Source organism: Triticum aestivum, chromosome 1D (genome assembly GCF_018294505.1).
Source record: "Triticum aestivum cultivar Chinese Spring chromosome 1D, IWGSC CS RefSeq v2.1, whole genome shotgun sequence".
Taxonomy (NCBI): domain Eukaryota; kingdom Viridiplantae; phylum Streptophyta; class Magnoliopsida; order Poales; family Poaceae; genus Triticum; species Triticum aestivum.
The window spans coordinates 459,462,060-459,481,231 of NC_057796.1; positions in this window are offsets into that span (position 1 = coordinate 459,462,060).

Here is a 19,172-nt window from a genome sequence, read left to right on the forward strand (position 1 = left end):
ACATTGGCATGTGGTTCCGGACGCCCATTGCAGCACGACGACGACCATCACAACACCTGCACACATCTCCGGACGCCCATTGCAGCACAGTGGTGACGATTACAACACCGGCGTGCGGCTCCGGACGGCCATTGTAGCATGGTTGTGACGATCACAACATCGGCGTGCGGTTCCGGACGCCCATTGCAGCACAACGACGACCATCACAACACCGAACCACGGCTTCAGACACCCATTGCAGCACCGTGGCGACTATCACAATGCCGGCCCGCGGCTCTGGACGACCATCACAATTTGGTCGCGGAAGGCAAGTGCAACCATAAGATATCTGGTGTTGAGCTGAGCGTCACGCGTACGTCCCCGTGCACACACGCGCCGCGATGAGGGGGTTTGGAGGGCGGGCGACGTGCATGCATGCTAATGTTGTGTGTGGTACGTGAAGCTAGTTAGGATGATGAAGACGACCATCTCTATCAGTAGTTCAGTACGTCCTTCTCTCATGAGGCATGCATGCATATCCGCACGGCGCTGGCCATGCATGCCGCCGAGAATGCCGGCGTTGAGTCGCTGAGCAACTCCGCGCCGTGGACTCGTGGACGCGAACGGCAACCGGAAGGTGCTGTTGTTGTGATTGTGGTGCGTGGCCAAGTTGGAGCTGAGCATCCACGCACCGGCAAAGTCCATTCGAATTGAAGGTGAAGCTGGATCGGTCTGGACTGAATCGAAAGTGATTTATACGGTGGTCCCGGCCGTGGAGCTTGACGCCGGCGAGCTGGGAGTGATTATATTTGGCGAAGACGATGGAGACGGATTGCAGCAACCATGGCTGCTGCGACCATCAATTACAACATCGGGCACCGGCTGCAAAGCCCCGGCGAGATCTCCCGCGAGCGGTGACCCAATCCCGCCGGTGCCTGACCCCCTCCAGCATCGTGCCCTCCTCCCGCTGGCCTTGCAACACCCCCTTCAAAAAGTCTGGCAGCGGCGCCTCCACAACACTGCTCTTTCAAGTTGACTCAATCCGTCGGTGAAGTAGATGGGGCAGGGAGAAAGAGATCGAGGGAGGAACAAGGGAGATGGTACACGGTGGAGCTCTGGTCAACGGATGGGGTGGGAGGAAAACGTGTGGTGGGTGCTTCGTCAGTTGGAATAAGGATGAGGCGGGAGTCCGGACACGTGGCAAGCGCGGGGCGCGGCTTATACCCGTGATTTCATCAGTCGGTTGATTTTAAGGATTTTCCTTTTTTTTTATTGCTTGGATCGCTGATATTTTCACGGAGGGGTGCGCATAATAAGGTGGAGGTGAGTTACAGGAGGTTGGCCTTTCGTGGGGAGGTGGGAAGTTTGTTTAACCCAACGCTTGTTCTTGGTTCGTTGCTACGTATGCGTCGCTGTAGTAGGGTTTTTGTTGGAGTGGTGATGGCAGTATCTATGGGAGTAAAAACACGGTCTTCAGAAAAGATTGTGCTACCTGTCGATGCAGATAGAACCACGGTTCTACTTGCCCAAGAACCAGCCCCACCACACATAACCCACACTCATGCAGATTGTAGCCCTACCCAGTTGGACAGAGAACCAGCTACACCCCTTCTAACCCCAACCCCAGCAGATAGACATCCAGTTCCCGTTGACACAGCACGGTCTCCACCACAGAGCACCCAAACACGAGCAGTTAGTAAGGCAACTGCAGTGCCCAAATCACGAGGACCACCACTCCGAACCCGAAGTCAACGCTTAAAGCAGAAGAAGAATTGTTCTCAGATCAGGTTCCGTAGCTATGGTTCATACTACTTTGCTCTTGCATCACTGTATTTACTGATACCAACTAATTTCAAATTTGAAGGATGCAATTGAAACTGCAATGGCGCAACAGGTATGTTTTAAACCTGTTTCTTCAACGTGTTTGGCTGTTTGCTGTTGTAACTTGCTCTATGTTGATTTCAGTTTCAATTGAATAAACAGTTATGTTCTCATGCCATGCACATTACAAGTGTTGTTATTGCTGTGTAGTTTCCCACACTTATATTCTGTCTATGCTGCTTTGTTTTAAATAGATATGATTCGAACTGTATCTATCTTGATTTGGCAACATAAACTAGAATGATATAGACCATACAGTGACCATACTACATAGATAAATGTTTGTTTCATGCTGTTATCCTGTCCACCTTACTACTGAACTGGTTTACCAAAATGAGTTTCATATACTACATTGTAAACCTGAGATGTGTTTGTTTGTTTCTCTTTTAGAACGCGGATAAAATATTGGAGAAGAGTACCCTGTTATGCAATGGTAAAGGAAGTAATGCAGATAAGGTTCAAGATAGTGAGACATCCCTGTTGGTCTCCAAGAAAGCTGATAAAAACTATATTGAAGACACTGAGACAACCCCAAAGTCCTGTCTTGATGTAGTGTTCGAGTTACTGGCTACCACTGCTGGCACCAGCTCTTCGAACTCGTTGCCTGAATCAGTTCGGCTTCTTGAGTCTCAACTTCAAGTTGAAAGACATCGATCAGATGTTATGCGACAGGAAGCCGAAGGACTGAGGAAGTCTCTGCAGAATTCAGATGCATACTTTATGGTGCAACAACAAGCGCTGGAGGACTTCAGCGCCAAACAAGAGAAAGTTAATAAGCTTGCTAAGCATCTTGCCAGCATTATGGGTACCCAGGATATTGTTTCTTGAGCTCTTCTGAAGTGGTTTTAGTTCTGGACTTGTTTTGCTGCGGCGTTTATATGCTGCTGTGTTCCCTATATTTGCACTGGTGGCGAACTTTGATGCCCAGTGGATGTAATATGTGTAATAGCCGTGATAGCCAAGTGTAAGTTGCTTGCTTATTTATTTCCTTGTTGTCTTGTTTATTTGTTTGCTTGTAGTCGGTGCAGTTCTTTTTCTGTGGTTTGCTAGTGGCTGCAATAACCTATTTTTTAAAACTAGGCCACAATAACCATGGGCTAATATTTACTGTAGTGACACTGGGCCTCCTACGGGCCGTAGAAACAGTGAGCCTTCTACGGGCCGTAGAAACGGTGGGCCTTCTACGGGCCGTAGAAACAATGGGCCTTCTATGGGTCGTATCATCAATGGGCCTTATACGGGCCGTATGATCGATTGGCCAAACATGCGCCAAACAGACCGCATTCTGTCCGTAAACGGGCTAGAGTTGGAATCGTCCGTTCATGGGCCGACCATAACGGGCCATCGTTAATAGGCCGTATTTGACGACGCTATGAAAATGGCCCAACGTATTAACGGACCACAAACGGGCCGACTGTAACCACGGGCTGAATTTGGCCCACAAGCAGAAAATGACAGTAACGGGCCGTAAGTAAACGAATGCTGGAAAATAGCCCAAGAATAAATGGGCTCTGAGAAGGCCGAAAGATAACATGGGCTGGAAACGGCCCAACGGAATAACGGGCTGTTAATGGGTATAAAGTGATGCACTGTTCTTTACGGGTCAGTTTCACCACGGGCCGTTAATGGGTGTAAAGTAATACACTGTTCATTACGGGCCAGTTTCACCACGGGCCGTTAATAGGCCAAGAGTTACATAGGGCCTCATATGGGCCGAAAGACGTCATGGGCCAGAAGTGAAAACGGGCTGGAATCATATTGGATGGCCCAGATGACGCTACTCAACCTAATTCGAATAGGGCGTAACGGGCCTTGGGTTAGCGGGCTGTAAATGGGCTATATGCGAACAGGCCGTTAACAGGCTTTCCTTAGGCCGGCCCGCCACCTTTTGACCAAGTCAAACGGGCTGGCCTTTTCACAGGAATGGGCCTCTGTTGGGCCGTGCCACGTGTCGACGTATCACATGTGCCTTCTGTCCAATGAGTGGATGACATCTGTCCCAGCGATGAGCCGACACGTGTTTCCTCCAGCCAATGATGATTTTACACGTGGAAAATCCCCATTGGTCGGGGCTGTTAACGGGTTATCGGATCCAAAACCCGACCCGATAGCTTAACGGCGTTCCGTTACGGTGGATGCCACGTGTCGGTCACCCTTGACGAAAGCACTTCTGTGACGTGCGATTTATCGTCATGGAAGTGGACACTTCCGTGATGATAATTTTGGTAATGTCATGGAACACTTCTACGACAGCACAGGTATGACTATCTTGATTCTGTCATAAATTTGTCATGGATGTACATGCATGACAAAAAACGCGACCTACTGTGACAAACACGTATCATCACGGAAGTGTATTTTTTGTAGTGTGGACAGGATAACAGCATGAAACAAACATATATCTATGTACCATGGTCACTTTATGGTCTATATCATTCTAGTTTTTGTTGCCAAATCAAGATAGAGACACAGTTCAAATAATATTTGTTCAAGACAAAGCAGAATAGACAGAATATAAGTGTGGGTAACTATAGAGCAATAACAACACTTGTAATGTGCATGACATGAGAACATAACTGTTTATTCAATTGAAACTGAAATCAACATAGAGCAGGTTACAACAGCAAACCAGTTAAAGAAACAGGTTTAAAACATACCTGTTGCGCCATTGGAGTTTCAATTCCATCCTTCAAAATTGAAAATAGTTGGTATGAGTAAATACAGTAATGCAAGAGCAAAGGAGTATGAACCATAGCTACAGAACCTGACGTGAGAACAAATCTTCTTCTCCTTTAAGCGTTGAGTTGGGATTCGGAGTGGTGGTCCTCGTGCTTTGGGCACTGCAGTTCCCTTACTAACTGCTCGTGCTTGGGTGCTCTATGGTGGAGACGGTGATGTGTCAACTGGAACTGGGTTACTATCTGCCGGGGTTGGGGTTAGAAGGGGTGTAGCTGGTTCTCTGTCCAACTGGGTAGGGGTACAATCTGCCAGACTCTGGGTTATGTGTGGTGGATCTGGTCCTTGGGCAAGTACAACCATGATTCTATCTGCATCAACTCGTAGCACTATCTTTTCTAAAGACCGTGTTGTTACTCCCTTAGATACTGACATCACGCTCTCCAATTCAAATGGCTGGTAAACAAGAAAAGTAATTGAAAGTATAGACATTGTATGATAGACAGGTGCAATGGATAGTGGGGAATAAAAGAGGGCATGAAATAATTCATATTTATGTTGTCTAACCAAACAGGATAGCATGACACAATTTCGCATATATGATGGCTAACTAAACAGGATAGCATGACACAATTTCACATTATGGTGGCTAACTAAAAAAGATGGAAAGACATAGTTCAAAATATGAGACTATGTAAACAGGATGACATGACATAACTATATAATGTGTTTATTAAATAGGTTGGCATGCCATAATTCACATACATTCACGGATAGAATGCCATAATTCAAAATATGATGACTGTAAACACTAAACAGGATGAGATGATATAACCATATGATGTCTTTATTAAATGGGTTGCCATGCCATAATTCAGATAGATGATGTGTATGTACTATGTAAACATGATGGCATGATATAATTCAAATATATGATTTATATAGTAAGCAAGTAAGCAGATGGCAATCCATATATGATGTAAAAACTAAGCAATGCAAGACAACATGCATGACATGGGTAATATAACCCTGCCAAGTTTGAGCATAGACCTCAGGGGGGAAATAGGACTGGTCATCAGTCTCTGAATCCTCCTCTGAGGAGCTCTCTGGAACCAGCATTGTCTGCTCTGAATACCTTGTTTTCACTCCAGATACTTCCATCACCGCTTCAAATGGTTGATGCACAGGAAGAGTAGTTGAATATACAAACCTTGTCGACAAATGGAACACATAATACAAAAAATGATAGCATGATATAATTCACATACATGATGATTGGCTAAACAGCATGGCATTGCATAATTCACATATATAATGCCTTTGCAATGAGATAGCATTGTATAATTCACATATTTAATGTCTTGCAACAAGATGGCAATGCATAATTCACATATATGGTAATTAGACATTGAATAGGTGGCATTCACACAAAGCATGTCTAAACTAATCAAATGACATAGTAATGCGAGACACCATACGCACGATATGAGCAACATAACCCTGCCAAGTTAGAGCATACACCTCGGGGGGGGGGGAATAGGACTGGTCATCTGTCTCTGAATCCTCCTCTGAGGAGCTATCCGTAACCAGCGAGATATGCGCTTTGTCAGATAGCATAGTCTGCTCTAAAGACCTTGTTTTCACTCCAGAATTTGCCATCACCGTGTCAAATGGCTGATGCACACGAAGAGCAATTGAATGTACTAACATTGTTGACAAATGTAATATGTAACGAAAAAAGGATGGCCTGATATAATTTACATATAAGATGACTGGCTAAGCAGGATGGCATTGCAAAATTCACATATATGATGTCTGGCTAAACAAGATGGCGTTGCATAATTCACATAAATGATGAATAAACTAAACAGATGGCATTCGCACAAAGGATGTACAAACTAAGCAGATGACATATTTGATGTATAAAGGAAGCAATGCAAGACACCATATGCATGATATAACCAACATCAGCATGCCAAGTTAGAGCAAAGACCTCAGGGGGTAAATAGGAGTTGTCTTCTCCTTCTGAATCCCCCTCAGAACAGATATCTTCCTCTCGATTACAATCCGAAATGCGTGGAGGGGGGCTGCCTTTGCGCCAACCATGGAGCGACGTCTGCATGAAATTTTATTGCCACGCAAGGCTCGTCTCTTTTGCTCTACATGTTCAGTTCCATTGTTTACAATAACTGTCATGCATAGGAATAAAACATAGTGAGATTATGTAAGGAGTGCATGCAGAAATCCAGAGTGATGGTAGCAACCTGTGGATAGACCCAAACCAATAATAGCAGGCAGATAATGGCTTCAGTTAAAAAATACAGATAATGGCTTCTTTACTGTTTGTTTCCCACCCAATATGAAACTCATAGTAGACACCGGAGATTAACCAGATAGTAGATAGATACTATTGATAGCGGCCCTAATATGTACCCCACAACCATTTAAAAACTCAAGTTTGACCATTAGTTTGGAGCTGACTCAGAGTCTAATCGGTGAACACGACGATAAAGTAGCATGTAATATTAAGCGATGCATAACGTAAGCAGACACGAAAGAGTGGGACCTCTCTTGCGGACCCGTGTAGTCCTCGAGGTCATCTGCTCGGTTGATGATGGTAATGCAGTTTTCATGGCTGCCAGCGGCGGGGAAGAAGATCTGAGGTGGCGAAAGACAGTCTGGAGGCCGGATCCCTGCTGTGCTGGACCCTTCTGTCGTTGGAGCAGCTGAGCTGGGGTGGACGACAGCGCAGCAGGAGCGGGACAAACCACGCAAGGTTTTCTTTGACAACTATCTGTAAGAGAAGTAATTCTGTAAGGGCTCGTTTGAATTGGAGGATTCCAACAATGCAGGGATAGGAAATAGACAGGAATAGGATAGGAATGCACGTGCAAAACAGAGAATTTAAAAACACAGGATTTCTGCCAATGTGGGTGTTTGATTCACAACAATTGGAAGATCACATGCAAAGAAGCATGGTGAGATTAAGTCAAACCACAAGAAAATGTACGGTTATAATGCTATTATGCTACTATCTCTTAGTCTTGTGCTTCACCAATAGGAATTTGAAAAGGAGGACAAGTGAAAATTAAAATTCCTACGTTTTTTCTTTCAAGGAGACACTAAAGGAACAAATCAGTGTGCTCAGTGGACAATATATATAACATGTAGAGTAAAAAAGAGATGCAACAAGTGTACAACCTCTTTGGCGAAGCCATGTCGATCTCAGCATGATTGGGTTGGCTGGTGAGGATGCTCCGGCTGACTTTGCTGTCGGAGGAGGGGAAGAAGATCTTAGGCGTCTGGAGATGGAGCCCGAGGTGCTGCTCCGCTGTGATGGAGGGTTTCGTCGTTGGAGCAGCTCCGGTGAGTTATACGACGCCGAGGCTGAAGCAGGACAAGAGAGACAACGAACAACGTTAACCTGAGTGGAACTCTAATAGCATTCTTAATACATGACGGCAAATACATAACCACAAAGTGCTAGATGTAAAATACATCAGCCGCTCATCTCTGAACTTAACTGTCGAAACTGAACTTAACTGTCGAAACTGAACTTAATTGTCGAAACTGAATTTTGCTGTCGAAACTGAATTTTGCTATCGAAACTGAACGCACTAGCAAGGTGAGGCTACACGTCGGTCGACTGACTTTTTCATCTCTGCTCAGTCGATTTTGCAGCCGTTGGATACAAAATCAAGGGCCTGCAGTTCATCTTCAACCTCCACCCCCCTGAGCCGCCAGCCACCACCGGCCAAACAACAGCCCCCCGCCGCCCGCGGACGGCGGTGCGCCACCCCGCCCGCCCTGAAAACACTCCCCACCGGTGGTCCGCCGCCGCCCCGGCCATCCCTCTAGGCCTCCCCGTGCCGAGCTTTTTCTCCGGCGATCCCCACGCCACCGCCCCGCCAACGCCCCGCCACCGTCGGTGACCACCGCCCCCCATCCTGAACCCTAAGATAGATAGTGGGGTACCTCTCCGGCGAGCCCCCCTCCCCGCTGCGGCTGGTTCTTCGTTCACCCCGGCGAGCCCCCCCACCCCCTGAAAATCGACTGACCCAAAAGTCGATTCAGCCGACTGAAGTGTAGCTAAATCGGAGCAGCATCGCAAGCAAGAGCAAGAGCGAGAGCAGCAGTGCGAGCAAGAGCTATAGCAAGAGCAGACCAGGCAGGGGACCGAGAGCAAGAGCAGAGCAACAGCGCGAGCGAGAGCTAAAGCAGCAGCAGCTCCTACTGATGTGGACGTCGCCGCCGAGGGAGCGACGCCGTGGAGGAAGTGGCCGGCGACGCCGCCGTGGATGGAGCCGCGCCGTGTCGGCTCGGGGCCGAGCGCCGGCAGCACCGTGAGATCGAATCAAGAAGAAAATGCGGCGATTAGTGTACAACCTCTTTGGTGGCGCCGATTAGGCCGTAGCTTCATCCGAGGAAACGGTGATGATGATGCTCTTCCGGTGGTGCAGGTGAGAAGACGACGGTGTGCGAATGGAGGTGGCGCAAAAGACGAGGGGAATGTCGGGGCAGCTCCTTGGAGGTGGAGGACGGGGTGGCTGAACCGGTGGGACGATGAGATCGACGATGGATCCTCATCCGGTACGGTGGATCAGGGATGTCGAGGTGTTGTTGTGGACGACGTCGTCGGGGAAGAGGCTCCGGCTGGGTGGCGGATGGAGCAGGGTGTGGGGTTTTGTCGCGGGTTTTCGCGGCCTCGGTGTACGAATGGGTGGGCGGATGGGATGGCAGTGGGGAACCATGGCTTAGAGACACGCTTGTCCGAAATGTGGGGTAAGTTATGAAAGTACCCCCACCGATTTGAGGCGGTTCTTTCGGTTCAGGGGTAGCACGGGCATTTCGTGTGTCGGGATTTCACAGGAGGCGGGAGTTTTCGCGCGCGTTGTAATTTCGGAATAGCAAGGCGCGGGTTGAGATGAAGGGAGTTGTCGGAGCACAACGAGACAAAGATATATCTTAAATATTTTGGGCTAACAAGGCGCGGGTTGAAATTTCCGGACAAGCCTAATGTGTACTGTACCAAATCAATGTGCACTACAAATGTCATTCAAAACTTTGAATTCATGTTATGTTCAATTAAAATATTTCGCTACGTGTATAATGCATGCACCTACTACTCAAATGAACGTTTTAGTGCATTCCAAATGTATATACTCTCGCTTCAATATGAACTAAATTTGAATTCGTTTCTCTATTTGAATAAGATCTACAGTAATGATTGTTGTGAAGTCAAAGCATTTGAATTCATTTCTCTGTTTTAATAAGATCTACAATCATCATTATTGTCAAGTTAAACCATCGTTTGTGTATTATCTTCACAGCACACCACATGATTAGTCTCGAGTTACATATGAACTATGTGTACTATATGAACTCGAACTAGATTTTTTGAATCCACTTTATTTTGATTTCAAATCACATTACATTTCTAGCTCTAGCTAGATCTTCATAATCTAAACCATGTCTTATATGTATAATGTGTTTATCACATTATGTATGGTGCCCCGCCCCCTACGCCTACAAGTATTTATATGTGAGTTGCAAACACCACACATTACCACAAATTCAAATAAAATGTGAGAATGTTCGATATATAGTATTGTTTAGATTGTTCGATATTTAGTTGTAAGCTGCAAACACCACACATTATCACAAATTCAAATAAAATGTGAGATTTTTTGATGTATAGTATGGTTTAGATTGTTCGGCATTTAGCTATGAGTTGCAAACGCCATGCATTATCACATTATGGTATAACATGTGCACAGCACGTGTATCACCGCTATATTCATGCATGCAATGTTTAAAACACTATGATCTCCTATTCAAATATATGAATCCGCTTTCATATCAAATTATGATCTTTGTTAGTCTCTTACACCCACACAATCCTCTAACCTTTGTAGCTACCACTAACTTTCTCTCGTGCATGCACACGCCCTCCTCGCCCTCCCCCTCCCTCGGCATTCTATTCACCGGGCACATTCATTTTTTTCTTTAGGTCGTTCTCCTAGAGTCTCCACAACTCCTTTCCGACACACGCCGATTGATAAACCTCTCCAGCGATGCCTGCCTATAACATACACACACCTTCAATCTCCTCCTTTATGTGTCCTTGCCTCGTGTCTCGCATACGGTCAGACACACGTGTAAACTCTCGCCCCTCTTTTCATCGATCTCACAACCGCACACTCCTCCCCCTATCTAGCTAGTAGTTGGGCCTCTCGCACCACCTCCTAGCTCCATTCTCTCTATCTATCCGTCTCGTTGGGCCTTATTTTCCTCTAACAAATGGACGTACACCGACCGATCTCTCGCTATACATATAGCTAGCTAGGTCCTTATAACTCGTTTTTACCCACACGTCAATCGATCTACCTCATTAGTTGTGTCTCTCCCTTCCTCCGACAAACAACAATTGATCTACCGATCTAGTTAGGTTTGCTTACCAAACACATGGTTCCCCTTCATCATCCATGGATGCGTCCTGACAGATCTATCACGCACAGGCACACACAGAAACACATCCCCACTCTTATTGATAACATTGCAGTTCCACCCTCAGTTTGTCTAGTAGGCCTCTCCCACCATCTTCGAGAAGCAACTCCATCACCCATCCAGCACTCTACCCCTCTCCCTCCCTTTCCCTCCCTCTCTCTCTCCTCTCTCTCTCTCTGTCCCATCATATTTCCCGTCCTTCAGTTATGTATGGATGTCGACCGATCTCCCTCAAGACATAGCTGGGTCTCTCCTTCTCAACACATATACGAGTCGTTCTACCTCTATAGTTAGGCCTCTGCCTACCCCTCCACCCACCCCCTCCCCCCACACACACCGATACATCGAGCGCTCTAGTCATGTCTCCCTGCCACACACAAGCTTGACATGTGCCCTCTAACGTTCCGGTCCAGTCGCCCTATATCTTTGACTTGCACACACACACAATTTCGATGGCTCTCTTCATCGATCTCGCACCCACCCACTTGATCCTCTCTTCGACTCTATCGATAGCTATGACCCCTCCCTCTCTTCTCGTGGATTGCCTGACCCTCTATGTATGATATGGACAGGCCTCCATTTCACACACATTGCATGCAAAATTTTGTTTGAGATGTCATCAACACATATTCCCACAAATAATTCACGAAATCAACCCCCCACCCCACCCCCACCCCAAAACAAAAAACACTCACGAATGCGGTTTGTATCTCTCACACACACCCAGGTAGGTGGGGGACGTGCACGAAGAGAAGAGGTGCATGCACGGCGCATGTACTCCCGTCTCTTTCCCAACCACACCCGCGCGGTACACGGTGGAGCTCATTTCTGTACGAAAAAGGCAGCCCACATGGTAATTTGGCACGTGTACTGGTTGTCCACTTGGTGGAGGGAGGATCGTCTACCACGGGTGAACAAACAAATTGCGACTTGACGTGTTATGTTAAAAAAAGGCAAACCATGTGGGGCTTACCTTAGAGGCAAGGCTCTATACACTGGAGTACTTTTGATGTGTCCCGTCAACTCACAGAACAAGGAGAAGCTTGCTTAGTACGCCGTCTCCCCCGCCCACAGGCGCGGTGGCTCGCAAGATGAGGTGAAGCTTGCTCCGCCTTACGCCCGCTCCCTCGCCCATGCGCGCGGTGGCTCGCAGGACGAGGAGAAAAATTTACTACTCCCTCCGTTTACTCCTCGTCCCTACTACCTTGGTTATAGAGATTATATCATATTGTTTGGAATATATATGTCCTTTAGTAGATTTCAATATGAACTACTAGTACATACTCCAAACACTGATGTATATAGACGTATTTTAGAGTGTAGATTCACTCATTTTGCTCCGTATGTAGCCCTCTCCCTCGCCCCTCGACCCTCGCCCACGTGGTGGACGTGCATCAATTCATTGGGTCTCATATAGCCAGAACGATATATACTACACTACCATTATTGCTCGACTTCCCGAAGAGGCGAAGAGCCAATCGCAAGGTTAATATTTTGGAGATGCCAAGCGCAAGGTTATAGGAGAACGAGTAGTAGGTGCCGCGTCATTTATAAATAAAGTTTTTTTCTTCAGTGGCACGTACGCAATATGATAGGTTCATATGGAGAGAAAAGGAAACCGCTCCACTATATACATAGTCAGGACGGGCCAGCCTACACGGTTGCTTGCTGGGGTTGCTCCCTTCACACTCTCTCGCACAAAACGACTATGGCCACATCTCTAACATCCCGGCGGATCACGTCCGCTTGGGGAAGGGGTGGATGCTTAGTGTAGATGCGGTGGCCGTCACCGACGGCGAAAACCCACTGTCGGCACGTCCCGATCAGGGGTCCCCGTCGTTCTCTCTCACAAAGCCGGTGAGGTTGCCTTCGTCCCTTGCTCACTGCCGCGACGTGGGCAGTTGCCGCCTCCCGCCGCTCAAGGTTGTGCTATGTCCCTCAGGTACAACTCCCTTTACAGCCGGCTTGCACCACTGCTCCAGCTGCCCACATCACTCCCTGTGGATATTTCTCTACTTCTTTGCCCCGCAAATACCTCTACTGGCTTCTACGTACTATATTTGTGATGAGTTTATGTCTCATCAACTAGTCCCAGTAATCTTATTCTAATCACGTTTCTTCAATTTCTTTGCCACAGGGATGCTCATCTCGATTTTGGTGAAAATGCACAAAATGATCCAATGGTCAAAAGGTTGCAAACTTCATTTATTAGAAAGCTCGAACGTTGCCAGCAAATTGAAGCCTGGTCAGGGTTCACGGTTCAAGGGCTAGGGACTGCATGGATCATTTTTTTCTTTAGCTGCCTCTGTTCCAAAATAAGTGTCAACTTTAGTAGTAGTACAACTGTGTACTAAAGTTTGCACAAAGTTGAGACACTTATTTTGGAACGGAGGGAGTACTTATTTGCTATGATCTGTCAATCATTGAGATGCAATAGCATGCATGTTAGTCTCCTTTGTATTTGATGAAATGTTGCAACGGGCAACCTTGGACGCAAGATACATGTAACAGAAGCTGGAAGCTTCATAGCATTGTACAAATTTATCTTGCTGATAAATTACAGTACGTACTATACTAGTACTTCCTCCGTTCCTAAATATAAGTCTTTGTAGATATTTCACCATGAACCACATGCGGATGTATATAGATGCATTTTAAGTGTAGATTCATTCATTTTGTTCCGTATGTAGTGGAATCTCTACAAAGACTTATCTACTAGTAATAGCTAGCCCCTACTACTAGGAATTCTCTATCCTCTCCTTGATCCACATCATCAAAATTGATGTAGCCGTTAGATGAAGTAAATCAGTCCATAATAGCCGTCTGATCTAGACGTTGAGAGGCTCCGCACTAAGCCACATGCAAGCATGCAGAAATACCGTGGCACATGCATGTGAGTGGGTTTTAAATCACATCAACATGTCTGCATGCAAGCATGCACCGGTAGCATGCATGTAAGTGAGCTTTTAAGTCCCATTAACATGTCAAAAAGAAAAATATAATCCCATTATGCAGTAGGAGTTGGCTGATCTTTTTTCCTTACGTGGGATGATCTAAATGATGATGGGAGTTTATTTAGTTTGGCTAACACATTTGTCATGCGGTTATAGAGTTTTTTTAGTTCTATGAAATCGATAATTTTGCGCAGAGAGATATACCGCTGTTCCGCGGCAATGCGCGGGGACTCATCTAGTAATATTTAGGAACAGAGGGAGTACTATGTAAAGAGTTAGGTCTCGCATGGTGATAGTGTGAGGTGGGCCATGTAATCACTGAGCATGCGTGTTTTCACTGCTCTTGCACGCCTCCGCTGTAAGAATGGAGAAAATTGTAATCTAGTAGTAGTACCTCCTTTCGCCGAAAGCGTGGGACATCCAGCAATCCTACCACCTCAGTAATAAAGACCAATGAGCCGTCAAATCACATAGACCCAGCAGTAAGTTGGACGGATGAAGCAACCATCACTCTTGCGCCAGTGAGAGGTCGCGTCCGCTCTACCCGGGCATGAATGCAGCACCGATTCTTTGGAGCGGCGCTGACTGTTTCAGGCGGGAAGCGCGCGCGGGCGATGGAGGGGCTTTGGGTGGGCCAGGCTGGTCAGGAGCGGGCGTGGCAGCTGTCCGCATGTCCCTACCGGACACGCCCGGAAACGAGAGGATGCACCGACTCTCGCGGCTAAAATCGTACACTACACAACATCTCTCTGTAGGAGTAGGTCGATCTGTCGCTCTCTCTAACACACACATGATGTTAAATACACACACACGCACGCACGCACCTTTGTCCTGTTGCACCTTCTAACGTGACTTATTACACCTAGACGGAGGGAGTAGTAAGTATACGAGATACGGTGCCACATTGACTTAAGTCGAATACAAGTGCCCAAAATTTGTGTGCATGTTATAATAAGGATTCACTTAAAATAGTACGTGAGCGAACAGAGGGATCAATTGGACAGTGTTCCCGAGCAGTAGCGAGATGTGTGAGGTAAGATACACCGCTGGCGCTTTTAATTTTTCTTATTAATTTGTTTGTTTCACCCTCTGACTGGTGGGACCAACGTACTACGTGGAGAGAGGTAAGGTGACTAAGGCTGCATTATTTCTGCACCACTGTGGATAGTCTTACCACCAAAGCCACATGACACGATTATGATTGAAATCCCAATGACTCCCACACACACAAAAAAACACGGCATGCTTGTCACACGAATGCAGGAATGTATAAAAGGTTATTTCCCTCTCGTTGAACATAACGGGAGGGTTGTGTAGCTGGTTAGCCTGTTCGCTCATCAAACTTGAGGTCTCGGGTTCGATAACTACACTTGAGCATAATTTGTGCCAGGAGGATTCTTTGACTGGTCAAAATGTTTTCTAGGGTTTGCACGCTTCACACTCTCTCTCCAGTATATATATACACGCTGGAGCCTCAGCGCTTGTAGTTGCTCTCTTCACACTCTCTCGCCCTCTCCCGCTGGAGCCTCAGCGCTTGTAGTTGCTCTCTTCACACTCTCTCGCCCTCTCCAGATCTAAACAAGACTTCGTTGGCCTCTCTCTCCCCTCACTGCTGCTCAAAGAGCCGGCAGGATCCGTCCGCCGGGAAGGGAAGGAGGCTTAACGTTGTCGCCGTCGGCGAGGGACTACCGGCGCAGCTGTTCACTTTCCACCCAGCGGCGGCGCGGGAGGGCCTCCGACCCCTTCTTCTTCGCCGCCGTCCCGTCGCCCACCGAACCACGCCCCAAGTACCTTAAGGTATAATTTACTTACTCCACATGCATTGCTCTAGCTGCATGTATACCATGAATCTAGGACGTGGTTCAAAGAGGAAAGGAGTGGGGGAAAGTAGTGGGAAAAGTTGTATATAGCATGAATCTAGGACGTGGTTCAAAGAGGAAATGAAGGGGGAAAGTTGTATAGCATGAATCTAGGACGTGGTTCAAAGAGGAAAGGAATGGGGGAAAGTAGTGGGGAAAGTTGTATCGCATAAATCTAGGACGTGGTTCAAAGAGGAAAGGAAGGGGCGAAAGTACTAGTTCAAAAAGGAAAGGAAGGGACAAGGCTGTAGAGTTTGAGCAGGACTAGATTTGCTGCGCTCACATAGGGAAAGGTGTCTAAAGATAACAAAACTGGGACCAACACAAATATGCTCCTTGGTTGTTTGTTCTTTGTTGCAACAGACTGTGCATGACCACAGTACATCGGTAGATGCACATGGTGCTGGTGCGTCCACTGTCCCGTGCAACTCATTAGCTGTTGTTAATCTAAGGCCCTGTTTGGTTAAAAACTCCCTAGTCCCTACCTGCTTGGTTCCAGGGACTAAACATGGACTAGAGGTTATTAAATGACATGCTAAAAGACCATGTTACCCCTAGTAATGAACTAATAGAGACAAGGTGCGATGCGTGGCAGGGGCAACTGTTGGAAAAAGTCCCAAAAAGACTCCCTCGGGGTCTTCTTTCTTTAGTCCCAAATGCCCACTTTTAGTCCCTAAAAGTCCCTCCTGTTTGGTTTAGATGGGACTGACACGGAGTTTTTTTAGTCCCTACACCAAAATGTCCCTGTAAACAAACACCCTCTAATAATGCCGCTGGAAAATTGATGCAATGCCACAGTTAAAAGCAAATTACATGTTTAACGAATTTTATTGTTAATATAATCTCTATGTTAATATTAATCAATGCCACCGTTTGAGAAATGCTACTGTCTTGCTTTCTTTCCCATTTAGATAAGGTAGATGCTTCTTTTTGTTGGCTTCTGTGTCATCCACCGTTATTGACCACTAATTGTTTCCTTTGCACCTCTGTGTAAACAGGGTTATCTACTTCACCTCGTTGCCATTGTGACCTTTTGTTGCACTGCACAAAACACTTTTGTTTTAAGAGTGTTTTGTGCAGTTCAACCAAAATGTCACACCGACAACGTTGCTTGATTGCTTGATCTTAGTGGAACTGCACAAGAGGAGATCTTACTTCCTATCCGTTAAGGCGAATTTGGTTCAGATCTTCTTCTTGTGAGTTGTTTGAATTCCGCATCATGAGAGGTCAGTACTAGCCTTCTTTCACATGATTCTGCAGTGTGCTTTCATATGTTGTGCTACTTGTACGATAATGTTGCTTGATTTTAGTGAACTGCACAAATGGAGACAAGACTTCCAATCTGTATGTGCACCGTAATATCCCATTGAGGTAAGATAAGGATATTTCACAAGGAGCAGTTGAAGGATGGTTACATTACTCCCCACAAGACCAAACTAACTTCAGCTCAGAAGGACTGACAAATCTCCATTTTTTTGCTGTGATGCGCGAGTACAATGTTGTTCTAGGATTCTTTCTGGTGAGTTCCATTTTTCTAAAAGTGTGCTCTACATGGACCATGTATGTGCCTGTTGAAACTGTCAATTCATAGTACAGTTTGCTTTATACTAATCACTTTTTTGTATTTGTGCAAACAGGGGTGCTCAGCTTGATTTCAATGGGAACTGCACAAAATGTTCATGAATACATCGAATCATTCATTTCCACCACAAGAAAGGAGGTGCCGATAAGTTCAAGGCGTTGCAACATATAAGGGCGAAATCATACAAGCTACGCGCGAATTTGGTTGATTTTGGTGGAACTGCACAAAAAGAACAGCTGGTTTATTTAGCACGAGGTGCCATGTCAATGTCCGAACTGATGGCAAACCCTGCCCATTCCACAATCGTAGGCATTTGATATTTTGGAATGGGACAACCTTGTCAAATTTTGCTCATTGATTTTAGCAAGACATGCGTTTGATATTTTCGAATGGGACGCCCTTTGCTGTCAGCAGCGTCGATCAATTTTTTCTTTATTCTTTAGTTGTGAAGTAAATATTGCCTCTGACATGTGAGTAGCTGAGATGCATAATCATCGATTGTTTTGAATGTTCTCTATGAATTGCCAGGCCTGTGTGTTTGATTGCAATGTACAGAAACGCTAAAAAGCTGCTCAAACTCTTTGTACTCCTTCTGTTCCTTTTTACTTCGCACATTGTGAAAGTGCATACTTTTTTGTATAAGATTGGTCAAAGTAGAGATACTTTGACTGCAGACAAAACTTGTATGCAGACTAGAAAGGACCGGAGGGAGTACATGTGAAACTGCTGCAAACGAGGTGATCACCCTGGAATAATGCTAGTACGTATTGTTTTGCATGTTCATCCAATGCCAGTGATACAGGAATTCGAACTAATCGAAATAAATTCATTCATACACGGTCGGATTTCATATAAACATGCCGGATTTCATTACATTTCATACATTCTTCAACTAAAAAGGGGTGCGCTGGAGGTATAATTAATTAACCGAAGCTACCCACCTGTGTCCCGCTGAGCCGAACAGAAGCTTCAGTGACTTAACTGCAGGTGCAGTTGCGTAACTGACATGTGGCCTGTTGGGCCCACGTGTCAGTCAGCCAACTGCACCAGCAGTTAAGTAGAAGCAGCGTTCTTCTCCAGCGCAGCTCTCCGACTCCACGTCGCCGCCAAGAAGCTAACCGGCCGTCAATGGTCAACCCGCCTAGCTTGGCTTCAACCGGAGGGTAGCAGCGGTGGCCTTACTTGGACCCGAGCGGCGGCGACCTACCGTGTTCTACTCTTCCTCGTTTTCTGTGTGGCGCGGCCTCGTTGGCAGCGGGGCGGGGCCTCGGCGGAGCCGGCGATGTCCTCTGTCTCGTTGCCGGCGGGCGGCGCCTCAGCGGAGCGGTGGAAATCCTCCCCCACGTTGCCGGCAGGGTGGGGCCTCGGCTGAGCCGGCGATGTCCTCTGCCTCGTTGTTGGCGGGGCGGGGCCTCGGCGGAGCCGGCGGTGTCCTCTGCCTCGTTGTTGGCGCCGCGGGGCCTCGGCGGAGCAGGGCCTCGTCGACGCCAGCGGAGCGGGACTCGTCGGAGCCGGCATTGTCCTCTGCCTCGTCCTCGGTCTCGCCAAACAGCGCCTCGCCCGCTTCATCGCCCTCTTTGCTAGCCTCTTTGTAGGCGGCCGCAGCCTCCGCCACCCGCATGCGGTACCGCCAGCGCTCGAGGCGGCCCTTGCGGGCGGAGCGGTACGAGTCGAGCAGCGCCTCCTGCTCCGCCCGCTCCGCGGTGATCTGCTCCTCCGCCTGCAGGTGCTCCT